We start from the raw sequence: 25,506 nt of genomic DNA on the forward strand, positions 1-25,506 counted from the left end.
ACCGATACTTACAGAGGCTGCATTTGTTTATACACTTCTTTTCCTTTGGAATGTGTTTGACAAATGCAATAGACATGCAGGGCTGTATTCTGTCATCATCCAAACATGTAATCTCACTGACTTTAATGGCATTGTATCAATATTGTTGATATTGATACAAGGCAGAGTTTGCACCTTTCAGAAATCTCATTTTTTAAGATAATTGGAAGCATCTTGAATAGAAGGAAAGGGGTTTTTTTCACTATTTTTGATACAAAAGTGTTACTTCATAGTCTGTAGCTGGTTTTGCTATTGCTTCCTTTCTTGTGCAAAGCAAATTCATAGGCACTTTTTATGAAAAGGAACCACAATGGAATCAATTTTATAGCAAGAAATAACAGAGATAAATATTTGTTTCAGTGCTGACTCAGAGACAGTATCACCCTATTGGTAGTTAACTTACATAAATTTGATAGAGTTTTACTTCACCCTCTCTTAAAAGATCAGGTGAATATGAATCACTTATCTGATCACATTTACTCCTGATCATGCTTGATTCAATTAACTGGAAAAAACCCAAAGGCAGGAGTCAGGGTGTGGGATGGTGCAGCATGGCTGTGCTTCCCTCCCTGGCACTGAGTTTGCAGTTCCAACCTCCTCTGAGTCCCTGGCATGGTGGCAGTGCCAGATGTGTGGCTTGGAGCTGGAAGCAAGTGCTGCTTCATGCCCCCTGGGTAGCTCCATTGCCCAGCATTGCCTCCTCCACCTTGTGTTGCTGTCAAATCGTGATCTTCTACGGGGGACACCTTGAAAGCCTGAACTTCACTTTTTGATTTTGTAGTGAAAATGAATGTTTAAATGTCAGCAACACCTTTGGACTGAAAATCATAGATTCTGGCTCTCTGTGGCACAGAATTGGACTATGAACATAAATGGGCCATGCGCCAGTTTTCACATTGACGCACATGCAAATAAATTATATGACTGGAGCATGCTTTTGCAGATGATTTACATTTAGTTATAGTCCCAGAAGTTCATGTTCATTGTCTGAGCATTTTGGGACGTAAAGAGAGGACTATAATGGAGGGTTTAATCCTGCCAAATTTTTAAGTATGCCTTCTCATTTTCAAAGGTGCTGCCTTTTCACAGGCTTGATATTTTTTGGTGCTGATTCTTTGATGACAGCAGGTCTTACTGCCTCTGAATACCTGTCACTGCCAAGAAAAGCCATTCACCATGCAGATAAACCTCCCCTCTGCCTTTTCTTACCCAGCAGGGAAGCACAATGGGAGAGACTTGGAGACAGTACAAAATTGTAGTTGAGGCATTTGCTTCTTATTATATTCGCCCTTCCCAGGGACACAAGTGGCAGCTTGCCATGAATTAGGTCTGCTCAATAATTCAGTGCCTGAGTAATCAGAGGACAGCAGTCAGAGCTATGATGGATAATGGCCGGATGTCACATGTCAGTGTTGGGTCTCCCCAGTCCATCACCAGCCATTGTGACCATCAATCACGATATTCCGCTTACCTGCCTACCTCCACTGACATGCTTGCATTAAACTGATGGCTAATTTGCTGTCGGTAGATCCTCCATGACCGGGGTTCTGCAGAGATGTGCCATTCGGCTCTTCTTAGGCAAGAGCTGACCTAAGGCAATAGAGGAGTGTTGGGTCAAACCTTCTCAGTTGCAGAAAACACAACATCCTTGTAAATGTAAACTAAGAAACTTCACTAAAACTTAACAAAGCTCTGTTGTTTTGATAATAGATAAAGCTGCTGTACTCTCTGAAAATATCACTGTGTTTGTAAGAGTCAGACTTGTTCTCCAGTGGTCTTCAAAATCTGTAGCACCCCAGTCACAGAACTTCCTAAGTCAGGATTCCCACTCTGGGAAAAAAGGTATTTGTCAGATCATGAAACTACAAGTAACTGGCTTAAGAATTATACAAGGTTTTGGTATCTTAAACCTCTCACTTTTGTTGTGTATGTTTTCTTATTTTATTTCTTTAGGAAGAGAGAATAGAACCTACAAAGTTAATGAGGAAAGATGCACAGTCAAGTGTGTCCTCAAACTCTTTTAAAATGAGCATGGTGGTGATGGAATTACTTTGAGTGCCAAGGGTACCAGGCTCTGGTGACTGGATATTCAGTACCCAGCTCCCATCAGTGACACTTTCTTCCTAGAATCAGCAAGATCCCCTGGAGTTTGCTGCTTGCTAACAGCTTGTGTGCTACAGTGGATACTTTGTGACTCCCAAGTCTGGTGTATCTCATACTTGAATGCCCTGAAGAGATTACTTTGGATTTTCTGCCCAGAACCACCACTGGGGAACTGCTTGACGAAGGTGAGTTTTAGACATTTCCAAAAACAAACTCTGAGTAACACAGACTTGTTTCAAGAACCCATATTGATATTCACTGTGGTAATTTCTTCAGTGCATGCTTTTATTTTAATCTCTCATAGGCTTTATGGAATGGGAGTTGAACAGATGTCCTGAGAAGACTCATGCATTTGGCTGTTAGTTGGACTTGCTGGAAATATGAATTCTACCTTGCAAAACATTTTGAGATGTTAACAGTTATTTTAGTCACACTGATGACCAAAAGGCTGATGAAATTTTTCAGGGAAAAAAAAAAAATCAGGGAAAAGAGAAAACGTGTTTATTAAGGCAAGGATGCATTTATTCACCTGGTGAGAGGAATCAAACTCAGGTGATGCTCAGTCTTGTGCATCAAGATTATCAGTCTGATTATCAGTCTCTTTCTCCATCTTAATCAGAAATACAACTCTGAACCCTAAGATGTTAATTACAAAAGTTAGCAAGACTACTGTTACATTTCTTTGAATAGTTATGGTTTCAATGAAACAGCATTTTTTGATGCAAAACATTTAATTGAAAAGTTCCTATCCAGCTCTTTTGTTTACATCCTCTTCAAGCACTTCAGGCTTCTGGGCAGTCAATTGGATAAAAACAATGCTAGCAATAATTTTATTTTTTCTTTGATTTTATTCAAGTTCCAAAAACCAGTTAGATATGACAGTAATTATATATTTTATATATTTGGTCTCATTCTGAACAAGCCATAGCTTGGTTATTTAAATTGATTTTTTTAAAAAAACTTGCTTTGTCTGGACTGTTAGTGAGCAAAAATCTACTTCATTTTCCTTTTTCTGCATTTTAAATCAATGACAACAAAACCAAACAAAATACTCTGAGAAGCACTGTGATGGAATAACATAGAAGAAGGTGCTGTTAATGCAGGGTATTTTTGTGCAACAGTGGAGAAGGCATTCCTGCCTGTGTTGCATCATGTAGCGGGTACAAGTGCCAGGTGCCAAGCCTCACATGAGTGCATCATCTGCCTGGACATTTTGGTGTGCCACAAGGCACTGCCTGGCTCAGCACTGCAGAGGGAGGCGTGACACTGCCCCACAGCATCACTCTTCCCAGGGCTCACCTCCTGTACTGGCACTGTGGGTTACTTGTACCAGTGTGGGTTGCGGGTGCTGAGAGTTCCTCCCTTCAGCCATCTGCAGGGACTGAGCTTGCTGGCACTGCTGGCTCATGAGACACAATCCACTTATTGCCTGAGAAGCTAGAGGAGGCCCTGGCAGCACATCTTTGGAAGCATGTTAACATGCAGCTTTTAATGAGATTGTCAGGAAAAAAAGAGCTGTCATGGTGAGGCTGCATGGTGGTTGGCAAAAACCTGGAGATTTGATGGTTGTCCATTGATCCATCACTTTTATAAATGTATCAAAAAGATGGTAACTTGACTTAAACTCACCAATCCCATTCATGTTTACACCCCCTCTCTGGTGCTGGAGTTTTACCTAGCATTTAGTGAAATCTTTCAGGAATGCAATTATTCAACAGTTTCCTCATTCTAAATTGGCCATTTCCTATATTCTTGACCTTTTATTTTTCTTCTAAAATATTCTCTCTGCAACACCTTTTTCCTAATATTTCATTGAATGAAACAGTGTGACCAAGTAGAGTGAGAGAAGAGCCCAAGAATTACATTTTTCTTCTGACCAGCCCTGAGCAGATCCTCCTACTGTGGTTTCTTCTTTGTCTCGGGAAATTCCCCTTTGGGGGGGATGCTGGGTGTAGACATTTTCAGAAAATGCTGTCAGCACAACTCCTGCAGAGCTACAGGAGGAAGGGAGGGGACTGGGGGAGTGTGGTAGGGGCCCAAGCATTTTTGGTAAAACAGTCAAAGCATAGAGGTGCAGTATCAGCAGTGAGATGATTGTCAACCACTGGAAAAACATTTCCATTTCCTACCAAAGGTCACAACACTTAATAGCATCATCGATATGAGCACCACTAAAGACCAAATCAGCCCAGTATGCAAGGCTAGTCTGGGGTCATCTACAATACACCCCTCTCACCTGGACCAGCAGAAAGGCCCAAAACTCCATGGGCAAGGTTTTTGAACAGGACAAAAGAGGAAGAACTTCCCTATTGAGCAGAAAGCATGCAGGGACAAAAATGCTGAGCTGCAGGCTGAGTGTAGTGCAGTGGGGGATGGCTCTCCCACCACACACCAGTATGGCGAGGTGCAGCAAAGTCTTCTTGTGAAGACTGGCTGTGTTACCTGCCACACAGCTGCCTCATGTAAGATTCAGCTCAGAGCTGGACTACCTGCACTGAAGTGTTTGCACGGAGATGTCAACACACGAGCTCAAAGGGTGATTCAATCGCCTCCACAGAGACTTCTCAAGTTGCTTGAGATGCTACAGGAAATCTGAGACACCTACAAGGAGGTGGCAGATGCAACAGAGGACCTCCTAGTACAGCAGATCGAGACCTGAAATAACATCCTGAAGCATCCAGTTTGGCACTCAGCATCGTCAGCAAGCAGGCCGTGTCCAAGGTTATTTAACTTCCGAATATAGTCAAGGGATTCTAGGAAATCATTCGGTCTGCCAAGAACTAGACTCCTAATGTCATGGCTGGGCTGACTGGATTGATAAGATCTCCATTATGGGGACCATAGGTACCCAGCTCACATGAAGATGACTAAATGTAGATATTCTAGTCTTCCGGTCCTCAATTAAGAAAAGAAAAAGTACAAAATCTGTGCATGTCAGAAGCACACTGCCACCTCAAGCTAAGCTGTTGCTAGTAGCCTGCTCCACAGCAGCAAGGCCAAAATGTCCAAAGTTAACTATGGTTGCTGGTGACTCCATTGTGCCTCACAGGCAGGTTGTTACCAGGGTATTTAAAAGTCAGATCAAAGGATAATCAAGGGAAATTAACTCTCTGCAAACAACAGGCGTGGACTGGTGTTATTGAATGGGCTGAACTAGTCTTTTCTCAGTATGCCCCAAGCACTGCATGAGGAGTTTGATAAAAGAGATTAATTTTGAATGTCTATAGAGCTCCTCAATTAGGACCAGGTTCCAGTGAGCCATCTGAGTGTATCACAAAGGGGCTCAGTAATGCTCCTAATCCTCTTCTTGTGCTGACTGAAGAACGCATCTGATGGTCTGGAACCCTATCCATGCCTTGTTGGCCGAAGCACGTCTCACTCCAGATGTGTTTGGTGCACACCAATCTTATCACTAAGGTATTCTCTGAAGGACTGCTCCCTCCTCTTAGCCTAGGATTTCTGGGTATGATGACTCCCTTCCACCTAAGGAACTAGATTGCATCCTTCTGCTACACTCATTTTTGCTCAGCTGCTTCTCACCTTTTCTCCTCTACATGCTTTTCCAGGAGCTGCAGTCTGAACCAGCACAGTGTTTTTAAAACAAGTCTCTATTTTGGAAGTAGAAGAGAGGATGGAGTACAAGCTGTTCCAGGAAGCATAGGCTTGATTTGAGTCTGCAATGGCAAAAAGCTAGTGCCCTGTGAGGTAATAAAAGGGTATTTTGAAGAAGCTCATCTTGGCAGGACTGTAAGCTGATTTATGAAAGCAGGTGTCAAGTGACTGTGAAACTGTTGGAGCCATGGCAAAGCGAATTTTATTGTTGTTTTGTGTTTTTGTATCTTTTTCTAAAAATCCCCAAACCAGTCTAAGCAGAAGTACTGTGCTAATAGGGAGTTTAAATGGATTTGAGGGAGTTCAGGATTTCTGTGTAATTCCAAGGTGTGACAAGCCAGAAAGCTTGCCAGTTTTATATACTGACTCTGAGAGCCAGTATAAAGTTCAGTAAACAGTGAATGTGCTCATCAAAGGAGATGAAAAAACCATTGTTAGGCAGTAGCTGCACCTGCTGCAGTGCATATTTTCCTTATAATGTTCTTATGTTGGCTGGGCCTGTGACTTATGCACATCAAGAGGGGTCATGGTGCCTCTTTCTAAATGCTTGCATGGGGTGATGGAGGTTTCTGTGATTCAGGGAGTGAAAACTGACTGTGTTACATTTCCAAATTATGTCTGAGCCACCTTTGCTGTGGTGAAAACCATTCTGCAAGGAGTAGAACACAGTAACCAGGCTTAGTGTCAGGAATGCCACCTAGTTTATTTATCCTATATGGAGATTGTTTACAACATTTTATGCTACTATAACACACACGCTTTCCTATAGGTGCTCTGCATGTGTTGAGCATATATATGATGCTTTTGCCACAGATTCTGCACTCCATGAATGTGCTGTTTCCAGCCACATCTGTGCCGTTCTCTGGCCAGGTCAGATGTGTGAGCCAGCTGCAGACAAGTGAAGCTGCTGTTAGTTGTCTCTGGGACTGCCCCCTATGAAGATGTGTCATGCCAAGGGGGCCATCCAGTCTGTGTTGGCAGGCAGAGATGCTCTGGCTGGGCTTGTGGGTATGTAACACATATGCTGGGTGAAAAAGAATCCGGTCACACCTGCTATGCTTCTTTTACAGATCCCTCCCAGCTTCGAATACCCCATGAACCAGCATGAGAAAATCAAATCTAAGGTGTATTTTGAGAATGAGGAGCCTTTGGAGAGGAGCTGTGTAGGCAGCTGACCGTCACCTGCCTTTGTTGTGCACATGTGGAGTGCAGAGAGGTCTCCAAGGAAACACTGCCCAGTGCAGGGTAGTTCAGCCTGCCTGCTAGCTTAGGGGGAATGAAGAGAGGGGACGTGGGGTGAGGTGAGCTGACTTGCTGGAGGAGGACATTTCTGGCCTTGCTGCCATCCTGCTATGCAGTTACAGGTTCTACCCACCACTGAGTTGGGAGGTAAAACTGGCAACTTGAGACTTGGCAGAAGTATTTCTAAAGGAGGGCAGTTGTTCCTGCCTTAGAAAACTCATATTACCATTCCACTGGTCTTTCAAAAAAAATCTGTAAGATAAGGCTATCAACTATATAAACTGCTGGACTACTTGCAAAATAAAAAAGCTTTACTTTTCCCTCAGCCCAAACATAAGTTTTTCCCGTGATCTCTCCCTGCCCTACAAACCATTAGACACTCGTGCATTTTTTCTTCAGGTCTGCAGCCTGCTTTTTTGATCTACAAGATCAGCATCACTGGCATGAACATTCAGAAATAAACTAGGCAGGTGTTTGGTTTATGACAATCTCAGCTGCAAGTTTTCTGGCCCTGTGGCAGTTGAATGATCTCAATCCTCAAATCCTCTCTATGTTCTGATTGCAGCATTAAACGTGCTCTTTTTTCTTCATGCAATGGAGTCTTTTTCAAAGAATGACTCCATAATAAATAATAAATATATAAATTTAAATATTGCGTGCATGCCTGAAAACCATAGCACAGAGCACTGGGAGGGAATATTCTGGGTTGGAAAATCTTTTGCTGCACGAGTCAGCTATCCACATAATGGATCCTTATAAGTATGTAGGACAAATAGCTCTATGAACCATCTGGGACTCACTCAGCAGTGGGAAAAAGACTGTTAGGCTTGCAAGATCAGCACGTGAGAGTGATTGCTGATCAGTCACTGCTGCTTTGCAGAGAAAACAAAGGCTTTAGCATTTAAGCTATTAATAGATTTTAACTCTGAGAGTCTAGCTAGCAGAGAAATGGCTTAATAAAATAGCGAGACGGCTTCCTAAGATATGCTTTGTAAAATAAAGTTTTAATAACAGCAAAATAATAAACGTTACAAAATAAAAAGAGATAAGCCGAGCACTGTGTACTAAGCAAAGTTACACAGGCTAAGGCACTCTCAAAAAGCCTCGTGTACCCTTATGCAAGCCCTTTAGTACTCGATAGTTTAAGTGAGCTTTTTTAGCTCTTAGCCCAATGAGATAGACACTAGACTTTGAAGAGCACTTCTAAAGTCCTATCACTGTGTCTGTCCTAGTACTGAGCCAATTACAGCGAGCAAGCTATAGAAAATTCTAGCTTCACTTCCTTATATAGAAACACCTGCTCGAGTACAAAAATGCACAACTACATTTACCTAGTCCAAGTGCTGCAAGACGCACTCATTTCCCCAGACCATAAATTCAAAATTTGTTAGATACTTTTCCAGATTGTAGTTTCATAAAAGACTTAATTTATTCAGTTGTTCCCATGTTTTTCATGTGCCATCATTTAGTTCTGTGAAGTGCCTGGCTGAGCCACATCTGGTTGAAAACTAACCAGGTATAAAACACAGCAAAACTCTTTCCAGATCATAATTTCCTGACTCAACTCATGCCACAGCTAAAGGGACACTGATGCAGGAACAAAAGGGCACAAGGGGCTGGAATCAGGTTTTTTGGTGTCAGCATCCTTTAAGGACATTTTATGCTGATTGTGGGAGCTTAATCTAATTGGGCTGTATGCTTTTCTTCAATTTCATATTACAGTGGAATGAAGAAAGAGTTTAAAAATTTTGATTTTAATCAATTACCAGTATGCTATTTCAGTCTAAAACTAGTTTGTGATTGCTTCTAACAGGAAAAATGCCTATTACTTCCAGAGAAAAAACAAAGGTGACAAAGAACAATAAAATAGTTAATGATTTCATAATCAGGCAGGTGAGCATTTATACCTTGCCCCTATAAGGCTGCAATTTTCAATTATGTACTGATATATTTTAAAATAGCTAACTAAATGGCTAACTAGGTGTCTAAAGGCACAGCTCCTTGAAGAGCCTCTTGTGTCCCATGCTAATTTGGCTCAATCTGAGAAGCAGACCCAAAGGCATTCATGTTGGAAAACACTTAATAGAACTCACCTCTGGTAAACCAGGAGTGGAATTCAACTCCAAATAAAGGAACCTGCTTGTATGTAGGAGTCTGTCTGGGCACTGTGTGTCCGGGCTGTCTTCCCACCTAGCAGAGCTGGATGGTTTGGTTGCAGGAAGGAATTATCATCTGGAATACACAGGGTGCAGTGACTCTCAATGAGACCAGTGGATCTGACAGAGGATTTTCAGGATCTGTGCCCTCTGCCATGTGGGGACTGGGGTTTATACAGCAGAACTAGAAACCTCTGCTCATATACCTAAATCCTTCCACTAGCACAAAGTCAGACGGCTGCCCACCAGAAGCAGGTTCAGCTGCCTGTATACCTAGTGCTATTCAAGGCACGTTCTAGCACCCAGAACACTGCATGAGGTTAGCAGATGTGACACAGGACTTCTAGGAAACCTCTCTACCCCTGGGGCTGCAATGGGAGGGTAGATGAGATTTCACATGGCACTGCATGCCTGTTTTGAGGCAGTAAAGGCAACTCCCAGAACTGGCTTTCCCTCCATTCACAAGCTGTGATGAGAGTACTGTCATGCTAAACTGGGTTTTGGCGTTGCAGCTCAAATTCAAGGGGTTTGGCTTCTGTGGTGTAAGATGCTTCTTGATGCCAGCCAGGGCATCACAATCAATTTCTTAGGAAATGAGGATGTTGATGACACGGTAATGATCAGCAAATAAGTTAGCTGCTGTTTTGTCGGGGTTCAAAATACCAGGCCTTGCTAGGCTCTGATTCTGCTGTCCTGCACTCCAGTGTAATGCCTGGACTTGAGCAGGATGATTAGACTGAGCGATGAGGGTCAATGAGAGCTGTCACAGAATTCACCTCGCAGCAGCCTTCTGGCTGGGAGAGTGCAGTCCTTGAGCCAAACCACCCTCCGCCTGCAGAGGTCAGCGTCTATCCCCGGTGACACAGCTTTGTCCCGATTGACGGTCCTTCCAAAAACATTTCAACAGCTGGAAAAGCTGACCATCTGGCCATGAAAACTGTCCTTCTGGAAGCAGTAAAGATGGACCAAAAGTAACATGAGTGCTCCTGAGCATCACCCACCCACTCAGCAGCAAAGCCACAAGGGAGCACTTACACAGCAGCCTCATGTGGCAGCAGAGGAACTTGGGAATCTGTAACCACCCCAGACACAGCTCCAAAGGAGCAGAACTGGCTGCATTGAAAACAACCCCAGTTATTTTGAACCACAGTGACAAAGGCCATTTATTTGAGTGTATCATTTTTTACATGACATGGGAGGCTCCATCCAAGATCAGGGGACTGGGCTGCCACAGTGTCAACCACAGTGTGAGCTGTATCTTGTCTTTCTTCATTGACTTTTAATTGCAGGTGGGTTTTTTGGGCAGTAGCAGAATTAACAATGATTCCAATACTGCACTTAAATCCTGAATAATTTACTCGTCCTGTTTTTTATTTCTCATTCAACATGCAAACATTACTTTTCTCCAAAATTAGGGACTTTAGAATCCAGAGTATTTTTTCCTGTGATTTTTTCCTGTGATTTTTTTTTCTTTTTTTTTTTTTTTTTTCTGTACTAGCCCTGGTCTGTAGAAGACATGCATGCATGGTTTGCTCAACAGGGTCCAGACAGATGATTTTATTCTGGGGAAAATGGGATAAGCTCAGTATATCAGGTAGAGAAAATGACCTTCATACCAAATGCTCTAGGAATTGGAACTCACCCGATTTGAGATGAGTTTATAAACACACTTTTCCCAACTGCTCCACTTTGATGGCTGCAGACTGACCTCTGCTTTGCACTTGTTCTTGTAGTGTTGAAGCTAACGGGTAATACAATACATCACACAGTATGCTATGAATTCAGGTTTCTGAATTCTCTCATGATAGTGGGACACTGTCACTGTCAGGTTTGCTGAACTATAAAGGATAGGGAGACAGGTGTCAGCCCAGGTACTATTTGATGGGAAATAGTGCTGGAGCAATGCTGGGGAACACAAGGACATGGCTGTGGTACTTTGTTTTAGTACAGCCTGGCACACACTCAGTCTTGAGCATGACCACTTGAACCTTCATTAAAAGCCCTGATTTGGTTTTTGTATTTTTCTGCATTTGAAATTCCTGTTTTTCCTTTGGTGTTGGAAGTAAGATGCAAGCCAAAACCAATGGCACCTGACCAGTAAAGGGAAGTACAGAACCACTGAAACACAGGCAGGACAGCCTGAAGTGCCTCCCTCTAGCTATGCTTCCTCACAATCTGGGGAGGGAGAGCCTTATCCTTCTACCAGGATGTCTTGTCCTGCCACCAGCTCAGGTAAGCTCAGCAGTAAAGCTGAGATGCTCTTGGTAAGAAATGAATTGTTCTTATTTGGGAATGATTGTTTCTCTGGTGGAGCACAAAAGGAAAGAAGAGGGATTTATATCTGATATTACCTTGAACTGATTCAGTTCATCTCCAGAACTGGATCAATGCTTCTTGCTACTACTGACTATTTGTGCTGTGTGAGGAGCTGCATAGTAACTCTGTGCTTTCCCTCCTGTGACTGGGTAACAAACATTTACTGGAAAAGAACAAAAAATGGTGAATCATTTCATTTCAGGCATGAATTCTTAGATGAATGATCATTCATGCTAAAATTAGAAATGCCCACAAGGGCAAAGAAAATATGCAGGGATTGTCCAAATAGTTTCCAATAAGAAATATAATGAATTGGAATAGCTAAACTTTGCACTTTTGGTTAAAAATTTATATTAGGTAATATTTTTTTATGTCATGCAGCATTACTACCCTAAAATGATTTATGTGCTAACTGATATATATTTCCCTCCTTCTTACAAAAATGATTTATGGTTTGTATAGCAACAGCAGTACTATTCCAGGTATTAAAATGTGGGACCCAACCTACATGTGTTTTTGATTTGGAATTCATAAATAGCATTTATTGCATCTAGGATAGTAGAATTACATTGTTTTGAAATCATCAGCACATTATATCAGGACAGTCTGGTAGTTCCTGGAGGCAATTCTTTGCTCCAGGCTGGCTCTGTTATGCACACTCCCATTATTTTCAGTGGAGTAGCAACTAAAGAATACCATGCAGCACGTCCCAAGACCATGTGAGGGTCATCACAGCACTAAAGTGGTTAAGTATTCATTTATAGCCCCTTTAGAATGTAAGTATTCCCAGACCAGACATATAACATTTTTAGCAGGATACTGTATTCCTCTCCACAGATTATTCTCTTTGCTTTTAAATACTTTAGCCTGCATTTTCAGACAGGATCAAATGATCCTGTAAAACAGTAAGGACGTGAATACACTTACATCCACCTCTTTGAACACCCACAGAAACACACATTCACACATTTTTTCTTGTGTAAGTGGGATGATATTTGCAAATAAGATCCTAATCAGCATGGAGTGGGTCAGCTCTCTCCTTGTCACAGAGGGACCCAAGGCAGGTATTGCTGCTGTGTCAAGTACCTCAGCCAACTGCCTGAAGATACCAGGATCTTAGTCTTCAAATTACATAAAAAAAACCTTACACATAGAGTGCTGTGAATCTGGATTCTTGCAGAATAAGCACTTAGGTGGAACACCTTTGTAGGCTGCTGTGCAGAGGAGATACGAGAACTAGCTGTGGCTTTTATTAATCAGGAATTTTCCTCCTAGGTGTTTGACCCCTATGGAATACAGCATGTTCACCCAGAGGGTGTACAATTGCTGGGGGAAAATTCACTGGCACTCACTGCCATTTAAAGATAAAAAGGCTGTCCTGGATTTGGAAATGTATATGTGTATAGATCATCCTGCTAGAGCACCAAGGAACCAAAGCTGCAGCATGTGCAACCCAATTCCTCTTGGCAAAGGGCCTGACCATACATTCAGATATGATATTTTAAGAGTCAGTCTTTCCTAAGAACTGTGCTGACATTAACCTCTTGCCTACAGACAACTTGCCCAATCTTGTAGCCGAATATAGACCAGTGGCTTGCTCACTCTGACATACTTGTCTCTATATTAACATTAGGAATCAGCCTGCATTAAAATATGCCCGCTTCTGTGTGACCGCCCATTTAATTAAAGTGATCCACAAAAGATTCCTTATCAAGGAAGATCTGGTCAAAGTGTATATGAGAGCAACAGACCGCTTCAGCTGAAATTTCAACCTCTGCTATGATCTGATAGAGGTAGATCTTCCTTAGAGCATGCTTATCTCTTTAAATCCCAAAATTCACAGATGAAATCCAGCAGAAGTTCTTCAGACTCAGGTTCCAGGCAGAAGTTCTGAGGACTTCTTTGCAAACTCTTGTGCAGCTTGACCCAAACCCTTCACTTGCATGGTCCTGCCTGCAGTTACAGAGCTCTTCACTCCCTTGGGAAAAGGTGGTAGAGTTCACAGGCCATGTAGGGCTGGACACCCCACAGATTCAGCACTGCAAAAAGCTCCTCTGCAGAGGAGCTGTCCTAAGCCAGGTGGAAGTGGGACATGAAGGTCTATGGCTGAATGGGAGAAAAGGATGGTAAAAGCAAAAGCAGTAATGCAAAAACGGTGGTTACTTTGGCTAAAGGTAGGTTTTATCTGACACTGATGGTATCTTTTCTCTAGACTAGACACTATGATAAGGATGAGATTACAGTCTAGATAAAACTGAAACATCCTGACTTGTGTGTCAAGACTTCAAAAAGGCTCTTTGAGTGCCTGCTCCACCGTGATGCCTCACTTCAGGAAAAACATCAAGGCCTATTCTTGTGGCAAACCCTCTTCTGGTCTTCTTGCATGGTCTCTCTGAATTACCATTTCTTTTAATGTCTTCATCTGTCCATTTTATATTTCTTTGACACAGTCTCAAGCTGTGCCAAGGGAAATATAGGCTGGATATTAGGAAAAAGTTTTTTACAGAAACGGTGATAAAGTACTGGAATGGTCTGCCTGGGGAGGTGGTGGATTCACCATCTCTGGATGTGTTTAAGGAAAGATCAGATGTGGCACTTGGTGCCATGGTTTAGTTGAGGTTAGGGTTGGGTTGGGCTTGATGATTCTGGAGGTCTCTTCCAACCTAATGATCCTGTGATTTTCTGTGATGTCATGAGGAGCAGAGACAGGCAGAAGATAAATTGTAAAGACTGGACAAGGCACCTCTTCTGGTGCGCAGTTTCCTCAGATAACTCTGCTGAATAATTTGCTCAGGACTTTTCAAAGCAACATAGACTACTCAAAATAAATTAGCCCTCACAGGTCATTTTGCCCTTCGTATCTCTGCAAAGCGTTCATTTTACTCATTTGATTTTTCTGCTTTCAGTTTCAGTGTAATTTATAATCATGAGGAATATACAAATGAGTTCATAGTGGTCAGCAGGTTAATTAAAGGCTGCTAAGATCTGCACTTCACTTTACTGTGCTACTGTATATTAAGAACTTCCTGTTAAGAGGCAGAGCATACATCTCCTGTGTCATCTAAGGTAGAATAGTGAGCTTAAATTCAGAAAAATTCATTTGACTGTGTCAGAGTGTACACTCACAATGGTATTTTTATGGCAGGGATGCCTACAACTTTTCATGAAAGCTTTACTTCCAAATTGTCTTTCCACTGGAAAAGTTGCTTGAAACATAAACATCCTATAGCTTGTTAATTTATTTTGAAGCTGAAAAATATTCAGACACATCTTCTCGCTCCCCCTAGAAGAAATGTGAGTAACATGTCCTCTTGCTGACTTTAATTTTGAGCACAGAGCGATTGCCACAAGATGTCAATGTTAAAAGTACTTAGATGAAGTCGAAGAAGGACGTTCATCAAGGTCATAATAAACTCAACAAGACTGGCTGAAGCTACTGGTGACAGAGGGGTGATGACAGGGGAGGCTGTACTCCTCTCCCCTCCCACTGCTGGCATGAGTCCTTACAGAGCTCTAGCTGGTCACTGCTGGAGTCAGTGTTGCAGCTGACCTTTTTTTTTAGTGCTGACATGATTTTCCCATGGGTTTTAGTCAGTGTGAAGTCAGAGCAAAAAGGAGATAAGAAGAAAAACTGGCTTGGTGAGAAGAAAAGCTCTTTATTTCTGCATAGGCAGAACTGGTGCTTGTGGCTTGCAGACATGAGGCAGGACAAACAAGCTGTCATCCTAGGACCACACACAAATAAGCCTATGGCTCTTATTCCCTTGCAGATTTTTGAGGTTTTTCACAACACACCTTTTTGTTAGATGTCTAATAACTACCAAGGAGGAGTGAGAACTATATGACAGAGGAAATGACACTCAATGAAGAAAACACACCTGAATTAGAGGCCTTTTGATTAAAACTGGGTTGTACTCAATATGGTTTTTTTAAAATTATCTGGTCATGAGAACTTGGCCTGTTTCAAACCATCAAATGTGAGGTTATTATCATTTTATATCAAAACTATGCATGTTTCCTCATCAGCACACAAAATCACTAATTGATTCATTGCTTCACAGAAACTGAGAACAGGTTTTGATAAAAGATGGCTTCATCTTTCATGTTTCTTAGGTTCATACTAATCCTTAAAACACTGAATACCTTGCAAAGGATGTGAGCTTGCTGATATTTTTCTCTTTTCTTCCATATAACAAAGAGGATTGCTACATAATTTATCTTTGCTTTTTGTGCCTGTTTCCTAGAGCCTCCTTCCCAGATGGGTTGAAGAGCATGAAGTTTGGCTCAGCATCACTTCAAACCTTTCCTGAAGTGGCCTGTTCTGTAGAGTCTTCTGAACTCAGCTTCATGACCAAATTTGTTTCTTCTTTTCCATTTATTATATTACTTAGGTCTGACCAATGTTGTTTATGTTTACATTTTCACAGGGTTTAGTGCACAAAACATAGTGCCCCTAAAGCAGTGTAAGTCTGTAAGCTGTATTTCCCCCTCTACCTCTGTGTTGAAGGCATATAAACAAGCACACACTTGCACATAAATATACAAGGCCAAAATAATATCATCCTTAATTATGGCTGTAAGTGAAGCAAACTTCTCAAAGTTGGCCACTGTATTTTTTTTCTAATCAAATATTAAACAGGTTAATTTTGAAGAAGAGGAATCACATTTCAAACTTTGCCTTCTAGAACTGACTCCATAATTTTTTTTATAAGCTGTAGGTTTTCTAAGAGAACAGACTCCAAAGTTGGGTGTCAATTGCATTTGTGTTTTTCCTGGTTTTTCCTGTTTTTTTCTGCCAAGTGCAGGTGTACAACATTCACTTTATATTTAACTTTTGTCTGCATTTTGTGCTCATTATCAAAATACGCCTTAGAGTCTTCACAAATTTCTTTAAAGCCCCAGCCCTTGGGTGTACCTGCAAAGCCCTCCTCACTCTCTAATTTAGCTGTTTATATTGGTGTTAAGCTTGAAATTCAAGTAAATAAATTCTGGGCACTGCTCCTATTTGGCATTGGAGAAGATCCATAGGACAAACACACACTGGAAATCTGCCAGCTGCCATAAGCTGGGGTTTGCACCCCAGCAAATTGAAGTATTCCTTCTGAAAAGCACACACACACACACACACACACACACACACACATATGCCTTTTAACCTTCTAATGAAATTTTTATATGTTTAATAACTTGGAGATGGTTTATTAATGTGCAAGACTTAAAAAAATCATTATGGATAATTCCTGGTTAGTTCTGAGTGGAATAATTTATTTTATTTTTCATATTAGATGTTTCATGCATATTATAACTGAACAAGATTTTAAAGAAAAAATGCAAATAAGCCATTCTGATTTTGTTAGTCAAATTTTCATAGAATTTTCATGTTGTCTTTATGTATTGGAAAACACTATGCTATGTAAAGCAGGTTGTTTTATTCCATGTAAAACAGCAGCTGATTACAATAATTTTAAATAACTGAAGTCAGCAGTAAATTATTCAGATATTTAGACTTAGTTATTACATTATAATAGAATATTGAATTATGCAGTAGTAATTCTGATATCAATAAATAATATAGAAATAGCAATACAAAGTCTTACATTTAGCTGGAATATGAGAAGCCACAACAAGATACAAATAGTTTGAACTTAATTCCTTTTTTTTCATTTAAATATATTTTTTTCATTTAAAAACCAAATTCTTTCAGGGAATATGTTTCAAGACTGGCATGGTTTTGTGAATAAAACAATAACCAACATTTTTGTCAAACGGGCTTTTCCCCAGAGAGCAGCAGTATTGGCAGGAGCAGTCAATCAGGTTCCCCCTGAGATGCCCAGGAGGGTTGGAGCTGGTGGTCCTGGCCAGTGGAAGGTGCCAAGAAGAATTCCCATTCCTCACCACGCTCCATTACAACCCATACATGCCTCACAGTGCACAGAAATGCCCCCTGAGGCAGTTCCTTCCTTTGTAAAGGTGGTTACAGACAATGGGTGGGCAGTCCAGAACTTGTCAGAATATCATGAACCTGGGGAGAAGTGGAAGGGTGAACAGACATTTGTGTGTTTCAACTGCACTGAAAGTAAGACATAATAAAGGGATATTAAAAGCTGACATGGGTCAGCCATCCCCCTCTGTCAGAGACAGGCAAAACTGAATCATTTATCACTAAAGCCAAGGAACTTCTTTCAGGTGGGCCTGTTTGCCTGTGCTGAGTGCCGTGCTGGCACTGCACCCCACACAGCACAGTGCCCCTCTGTGGGCCTGCGCGGGCCAGGCCGACGCACCCGTGGAGTCACGGGCCCTGCCTAACGCTCACCCCTCAGAGCCCACCCTCGGAGAAGGGGCAAGGAGCGCAGCAGCCAAACCCCCAGAGGCTAGCTTGGTGAGAGCCATGCTCCCTGGCCGCAGTGGTGTTGCTGCCACGGCCAAGCTTGTGTTCCTAGATGCTGAAAGCCCAAAGTAACATTTGCCAGACTTTAGATGGCTCCCATGTCAAACACTGACAGTGTGCTTTGGCTCTGGCTCTGCTGGCACACTCCAAGTCCTCCTTCCAAAACAGACTGTAGAGACGGCAGGCACAAGCTGGAGACAGCCACAGGTTATTTTTAATACAAGGATCAGATCAGACTGAGTTCTGGCAAGGCAAAGTGAACTGAGAGCCTCCTCCTCCCGTCCTCGGCCTTGTGTGAACTGCAGCTCAGCAAAGACAGACCCCAGGAACATGACTGACAGGGTGCACCAGTGGCTGGCACTTACAGATGCACATTCCTTCCCAGTATGGACAGCTTTGAAAGTGTTTTTGCTAGCTGTGAGAACACAGGCACTAAGCACATTGGGTTAGAGCACTCTGCTGAGCAGCACAATATCAGCACAGGATTTATTTCACATTTCTGTCTCCAATACACCCACACTGTACATTATTAATACTCCTTTCCACAGACATTTGTGTTTATCAGTAGCTAAAAGTTCTTTCTAACTTCTACCATTCTAAAGTTTTTAGTTTTCATTAATAATTCAGTTCACTTGTAAAAAAAATTATATCGTCCTTATCTCTTATGTCTTGAAATTACAGGACCATAGAGCTAATATTCTGGACTTGTTATATTTCTAACTTGGTAGACACTGAGAAAGTGAAGACTGTAGGTCTCAGCCCTATCACAGAACTTTTTCTGATTCTGAAGAACTGTGAAATAACAGCCTGGCAATGTCATGTCTCTTGCAAAAACACATGTCCAGAAAGACAGACATTTAATCTTAGGTCGCCCTTCATTTACACTGCAGCATCCAGGGTATAAAAGTAATGTCAGAGAAGATGTGATATATGGTCGATGAGCTGTGCAATGGTTGTCCATCACAAGTGGAAAGCCTGTTCTCAGTCCTGTATGAGATGCTGTTTGGACAGCTCTCCTCCTGGACATCCTCCCAGACATCTCTCCCAGAGGTGCTGACCCAGCAGTAAGGACCAGGGCAGCAGCACCTGCATCCCACCTGGTTCCCCTGGCTCCTACCTCCCAATATCCTTGGAAGAAGGGGGCAGCAGAGAGAGCTACTATAACTGGACCCTAAGAAATAAGCCCATTTTGAAAGCACTGGTAGTTAATAGCAATCAGGAGATGTAGCAGGCAGAATATCAGCAGTCCACTCAAGGCAGCCAACTTCCAGTCTCATGGACATTAGTAGCCACATTTTAATTTTCTTTTCTATTGCAGCCAGTGGTGAAGGAAAATCCAAAACACAAATATTCCTCTGCTAGTGATGTGCTCAATTCTCATTGAAATGAGAAGAATAATGTGCAACCTGTAGACATTCATAACTGCAGGGGTCTAATTAACCCTAGTGATTAACTGGTTTGCTTTGACATCTAGGCTCCTCTTCTTTGCTGCAGTCATCCAGCATAACATGTAAAATGTTTAAGGTCTGCTTAGAAATGCTCTCTTTTTGCTGCAATCAAAAGAGGAAGGATGCTTTCTGACACTTCGCCAAGCAAAAGAGTTTTCAGAGACTTTCATCTGCAGCACTGGAAATGCCAGACCTCTCCATTTCCTTCCCAGGTGCATTAACTGTCCATTTCTTCTCAATTAGGGAGAAGGAATCAGTTGGCATTGTCTGTTCCCTGTGCAATGGACTGAGAAATATCACATTATTTATTCTGTACTAGCCGAATGAGGCTGGAAAGATTCATTTCTTCTCAGTCTGCTTTGACAATGTAATTTGTTATATGGTATTTAAGTCTACAAGCTAGAATTAAGCTAGGAAAATGCAGGAGATCAGAAACTGTCTGCAAGTGAGTTGAGTGCCTGAGAAGGACTCGGTGCCCCGGAGCCCCTGTGGGGCCTGTGCTGGCCCTGTGCACAGCACCGGTGAGTGGGTGAACCAGCAAGACCGGGACAATGGGGTGGGAGCTGCGTCCCCTTTCTTTGTGAGTGGATGTGCCTTACTCCTACATGATCATTTTATGGGTCTTTCTGTGGTTGATGTCACTTGTAACACCAGTCAGCAGAGGTTTGAGTGGTGCAGGGACCTACATACCAGTGTGCTCTGAATTCAATGACAACCTATATCTCCATTAGTCCAAAGCAATCCATCAATGGGTGAAACAAAACCAGAAAAGGTCTGAAGACCTGGCTAATGTTTCGGGCCTTGCCCTTAGGCAGGCTCATTTTCATACTGGTCAGCTTGTTTCTATCTTCTGCATCAGCTGTAATAGGTACGGGGTAGGACCATCCCTAGGAAGGGTCTGTACAGCACCTGGAACACTCCTCTCCCCAGCCTGTTGTGCAAGTGTTTGTCCTTCTGCCATGAATAATGAAAGTAGTACTTTATGTATTTTAGGTGCAGCAGAGGAGAAAACTTGGTCAATTTTTTTATCTCTGACTTTACTTGCCCAATCTATTTTTATGGTACAGAATTGATCCAGAAAAGTCATGTTCATGACACAGAATGCCCTTTACATGACCTTACTCTAATAATTTCCTAATCCCTTCATGTTTTACTGGAATATATGGAACAAAACTGGTTTATCTGTTTTTCTTTCTCTATCCTTGGAGTGCCTGTTTGCTAGTACAGTTGGAGTTAATCCATGCTAAATGCTTTGGGCCAAATTTTTTGTGGATTTACACGGCAAAACACAAGTCACTTTCAAATGGTGCAAGACACACTTCCTGTCTCTCTTACAATTTGCTCTGTTTAGGCACTATTACTAGGTGTTCTCAAAGAGATTGTCTGTAGTTGCTAGGATCAGACACAGCTCAAGCAAGCACTGAAATTTGCATACTGTTTTTCCATTTCCTTTGTTTTTTGTCCATACAAAAATATCTTCTTACTGAAAAGAAGGACCTGTGCAGGATGCTGGTACATCATCGGGACATTCCTGAAGACCCCAGTCAACTCACCTCTGCATAAAACATCTCTGACACATGCTCATCTGACTTTGCACTTCTTATAGGATTGCTTCCTACTTTTCGACACAATTTCTGCCATTTGTCATGCTTATATTAAAGTCCAAGGCTTGCCTTCAAATTGCTTGCAGCTCCTCCTGGCTCTGCACCAGCTACCTACTCATAACCTTCACCTTTTTACAGCCTCTCAAACACTGTAGAAAATACTGATGTGCCCTGGACCACGGACAGACCTCTGGGCCCTCATGTGATCTGCTTTTCTAGCTTGACATGAAACCTTTGCCAATTATTTCTTGAGAGTGGATTTTCAAAAATTTGAGCAGCAACCTTCCAGCTTCTCCAAGAATGTGTTACTATAGCCTGCTTTTAAAAATACCACGGGAAGTACTGCACTCATACTATCAGACATCTTTTGCTTTTATCCTTTTCATCAGACTTTTGATAACGTCTGAAAAAAATACAGTCACTTGGGTTGTTTAATTCTTGAAAAATGTAAATTCATTGTGACTTCTTTGTGCTTATCAGTACTTCATTCCTTCTTTTGCCCTTGAAGGTAAATCTAGAATGGTTGATCTACAGTTTGTGCAGATTTTCTTTTCTCTTTGTGAATTCTAAGTGTATAGAATAATTTTTCTACTTTCCAGTTGCAGCAACCAATTCTGTCCACCACAGCTTTTCAAGGATAATGTTTATTCCTCTGAAACTACCCTGTGCTTTACCATGTCAGGTTTGACACAAAGTGGTGTGAGAAATTTCTGCCTCCTACCACCACTGCACCTAATCCCTTCCTTATCTCTCTCCATCCTCTCTTCATCACTTTTCCTAGTCCTGAAACCACCACTGACCCCTGATCCCCATCTGTGTAAGTAAAATTGTACTGTAGCTTTGTCAGTTAGAAAATAATGCTCTCCCTCTTCATCTTTAAAGGATTATTTCAACCCAAGGTACATCATCAGTCCAATTTGTAGATCATACCTAAGGGAAGGCTGTACAGGGGGCAGAGGTGAGGATGAGTATGCAAGAGATTCTGCCACTGAGTATCTTCAGAGCTGTACTAGGGTGCTGTGGAAATGCCTTCTCCAAGCACTCTGAGGGCCTGGAGGTGAACATTGTCAGGACAACACAAGCTCAAAGAAGCTAATTACGCTAAGCTTTTCAAATCCAAGTGCTTCCTCTTTTTTCTGATGGTTTTATTTGTCCTCAAATCATGATTAATGAAGACTGATGGATATTTTAATTTTTCGCTCCATTCGTGGTCCATTCTTCTGCAGACTATCTGCTTGTTGGGTGATGAACTCAATTTTCTTCTAACTGCCCTCTTGCCATCAAACATCTTACAGACTCTTTTAATATTAACTTCTATTTCTCTTGCAAGCTGAAACTTGATGTTTCTTGTTGTTCTTTGTCTTGGTCCTTCTTAACTTGACTGAGTTTCTTCTCTATGTGCAATTTCCCTGCCAAATATCCCCAGGGAGGCTCTGAAGGGGACTCAGAAAAAGTAGTGGACAACATTCTTTACATAATAATTCCACAGATTAGGGTCATAGTGTTGTCCTGGTTCCCCTGGATAAATGAACTTGGTGTACCCCTCTGCTGACCTGTTAAAGGACTGCAAAGGAGTCCAAATCTACCAGTGAACCTATCTCCAAGTTTGCAACCCTACCTATAATTAGAGCTAAAAGCATTTTTAGTAGGAAGAGTGGGCTGCCTTTTAGATGAAAAATAGGATCTGGTGCTGAAAGAGAAGCATTTCAAGAAGAGAAAGGAGCTGTCTCTTCCTCCAATCCTGTCCAGAAGAGCACCCTAATATCTAGCAAAGGTTGGCAGTTGCGAGGACAGGCACTGGGCCACAATTGCCTGTCTGTGAGGCCATTAAAAAACAATTGTGTGTGAAAAGAGGAATGGTGCCAAGTTAAGCGAGACTTGTGGCATGATAAATTTCCTGACCACTTATTTATAAATTATTTTAAAGCTGCCTGTGACGTGACAGCTTTGTTCTCTTTTCTGGTGTAGTGAGTCATTACTGATGAGGATATTAATAACCAGCTTTTCTCTTTCTTACCCTTTCTTTCTTTCTAGAACCAGTGAAAATGTACTGAGGGTCTTGTGACATCCAGGCATTGTGCTAGTCCCTCTGGTGCAAACGGTTTCGGTGTGAGCTGGTGTCAAATGTGCTGCCTCAGTTTACAGCAGCTGTCAGTTCTGCTCTCTCCAGGGTCTGGGGATGGCACATCTCCCGCAGCGGGAGGCAGGAGGGAGTGTGGGCCCCAGGGAGCCACGGTCCAGCACGGATGGCAGGGAGCCAGCAACCCTGGCAGATACAGACTGCTCCCAGCAGCAACGTTGGAGTGTCTCCATGTAACAGAGCAAACAGAGTGAGCCCCGGCCTGGCTTCTTTATTGAGGTGCAGAACCACTTTGAGTACCCCCACTGCACTGCACTGTACCTGGACTGATAACTCTGCCCCAGACCGATGTGCAGAAGACAGCAATAACTAGCTTGGAACACACAGAGCCAAGACAGAGTGACAATTAATTTGATCTTCCTTTCAGACCTGAGCTGACTCCATGCAAAATCAGATTGCAGAGCACAGTAGAATTACTGTGCAGAGATACATCCACTGGTGCTGAAAAGAGCTGCTTTAAGTCAGCTGAATGTATTAATCTGGGCTAACACGCTTCCAGATAAGTCAAATACCAAATTGATCAGGCAAATATCCACACTGCTGGATCTATATCCAGAGTAGCTAGCTCATCCATAGTAGATTGTAGTCTGATTTCTGAGAAATACAAATTATCTGGACCTTTAAAAAGCCAAAAACCCAGAAAAAAAATCCCTAAAGTATTTGGTCTTGTGAAAAGCAAAAATATTTGTTTGTTCATTTTAGCTGCATTTTGCTTGCAAGATGATCTCTTGCTCCTTAAGTCAGAACTCAATTTTTAAAAGGGGATGAATAATGCATATTTTAGATTAATGGAACATATTCCATTGGGAATCTTGAAATATTTTGTAAACACTAAAGGATAAATCTTTTCAATAGACCTCAGAAGGAGATAATTATAAAATCATAGACATTTTATAGATGGCAAACCAGAGGGACCAGTTTTGTTCTAGGACCCACAGGACTTCAGATTTCTAGCATTTTCTGCCTTGCTTCAGGTTGACACACTACTTCTCTGACATATTTACATTGCCATATAATACTTGTTTTTTCCAGATGATAAAGAGCTAATTCTCATTTAAACAAATTACTTTGCCTATAAATCAGGAAGCAGGCAGCATTTCCTCCAGCTGTCATTCAGCAATTACACCATTTGGAAATGGTACCCAGTGATTTGTGATAGTGTAATCCCTTTGGAGTATAAAAGTAGCTCCAGAGTCAGGCTTGATTAGAAATGCCCAGTTGACTGCCAGGTACACATTTCAAACAGGCTTATGCTGGATTTCTGCTACAGTTGTACACATGAATCAAACAGTCAAACATAAAAATAACCCAATCTGCATTTGCAAAACTAAACTGTGTGGCTCTAAACCCATTTTCTGGCTAAAGAGTGCTACGTGTCAAGTACATAACCAGAAAAACAGTTCTTCCTATGCCCTCAGAACTGTGAGCAATATTAATCTGTGGAGCTCATCTATATTTGCAGACTGTCAGCTCTAAACTTGGGGCATTACTGTACCAGGAGCACACCTCAAAAATTTTGAAACTTACAGACATGAAGTGTTTTGCATACCCACAACATAAACTCATTCAGAGGACAAAACTAGTATTTAAAACCTGTGCCAGAGCACCTCAAAGTCTCTCTGCTGACTTGAAATCAGGCTTTGAAATACAGGGCTTTTTTTCTACCCTTGTTTAACACAAGACAAAGCCCAACCAGACCAAGGAAGTGAAAACAGAAGAATCTCTTTATGTTACCACTCAAAATCTTATTTGTTATATAAGCATTTTCTTCTTAGAGGGAGAAATTTGAGAGGTATTTTAAGACTGAAATCAAAATTGTTTCATATGTGAGCAGCTGAGAAATTAAGCAGATTCCTAGTCAGACAATTGGCCTAGGGACACTGAACCTGGTGAGTGTGATTTCTCTCCTGAGTTGAACTCTGCTTTCCCAGGTGCTCTCTAGCAGAAAATCACATCAGGTGCCTTCCAAAAATCTGTGTGCAGCTGATGTAAAACCCTCTGGCCAGACACCAAAGAACACAGCTTGCCGAAAATAAACCGATTATAGGCTCCTGCTCTATCCTGGCAAGCAGATACACTAGATACCCCTCTACAGAGCTATAAAATTGATTGGATGTTTAGAAAGCTGGAGCAAGAGGACAGTAAACTTCACCAAAATCACAGCGAAAGAACATGAGGGAGAGAGGGATACAGAAATATGAAAAAAAAAAAAAAAAAAAAAAAAAAAAAAAAAAAAAAAAAAACCAAACCAAAAAAAAACAACCACAAACAAACCCCCCACAATTTAGAAATACTTGTTTATTCATTTTACTTGTGCAGACATTACTTTTCTGCCTCCATTAGAGGGATCGGTGTGACTGTGGAGCACAGGAGAAAGGAATGCTGGATGTCTGGGTCTCATGTGAAGTGTGGTTCTGTGCTGTCCAGCAGCCATCTGAGACAAGGACCCTGAGCAGAC

At 41.8% G+C, this 25,506-nt stretch overlaps 1 long non-coding RNA gene across 1 annotated transcript in view; it reads right to left on the reverse strand.

Annotated features, from left to right (window-relative positions):
- The window catches only part of LOC134550145 (uncharacterized), a 62,569-nt gene that overhangs the window by 1,386 nt on the left and 35,677 nt on the right, over window positions 1–25,506 (reverse strand). Inside the window, exon 2 of the long non-coding RNA XR_010080259.1 lies at window positions 1,511–1,629. This is a non-coding gene — a long non-coding RNA (uncharacterized LOC134550145). The remainder of the gene's footprint in view (window positions 1–1,510; window positions 1,630–25,506) is intronic.

This window comes from Prinia subflava, chromosome 4 (assembly GCF_021018805.1).
Source record: "Prinia subflava isolate CZ2003 ecotype Zambia chromosome 4, Cam_Psub_1.2, whole genome shotgun sequence".
Lineage (NCBI taxonomy): Eukaryota > Metazoa > Chordata > Aves > Passeriformes > Cisticolidae > Prinia > Prinia subflava.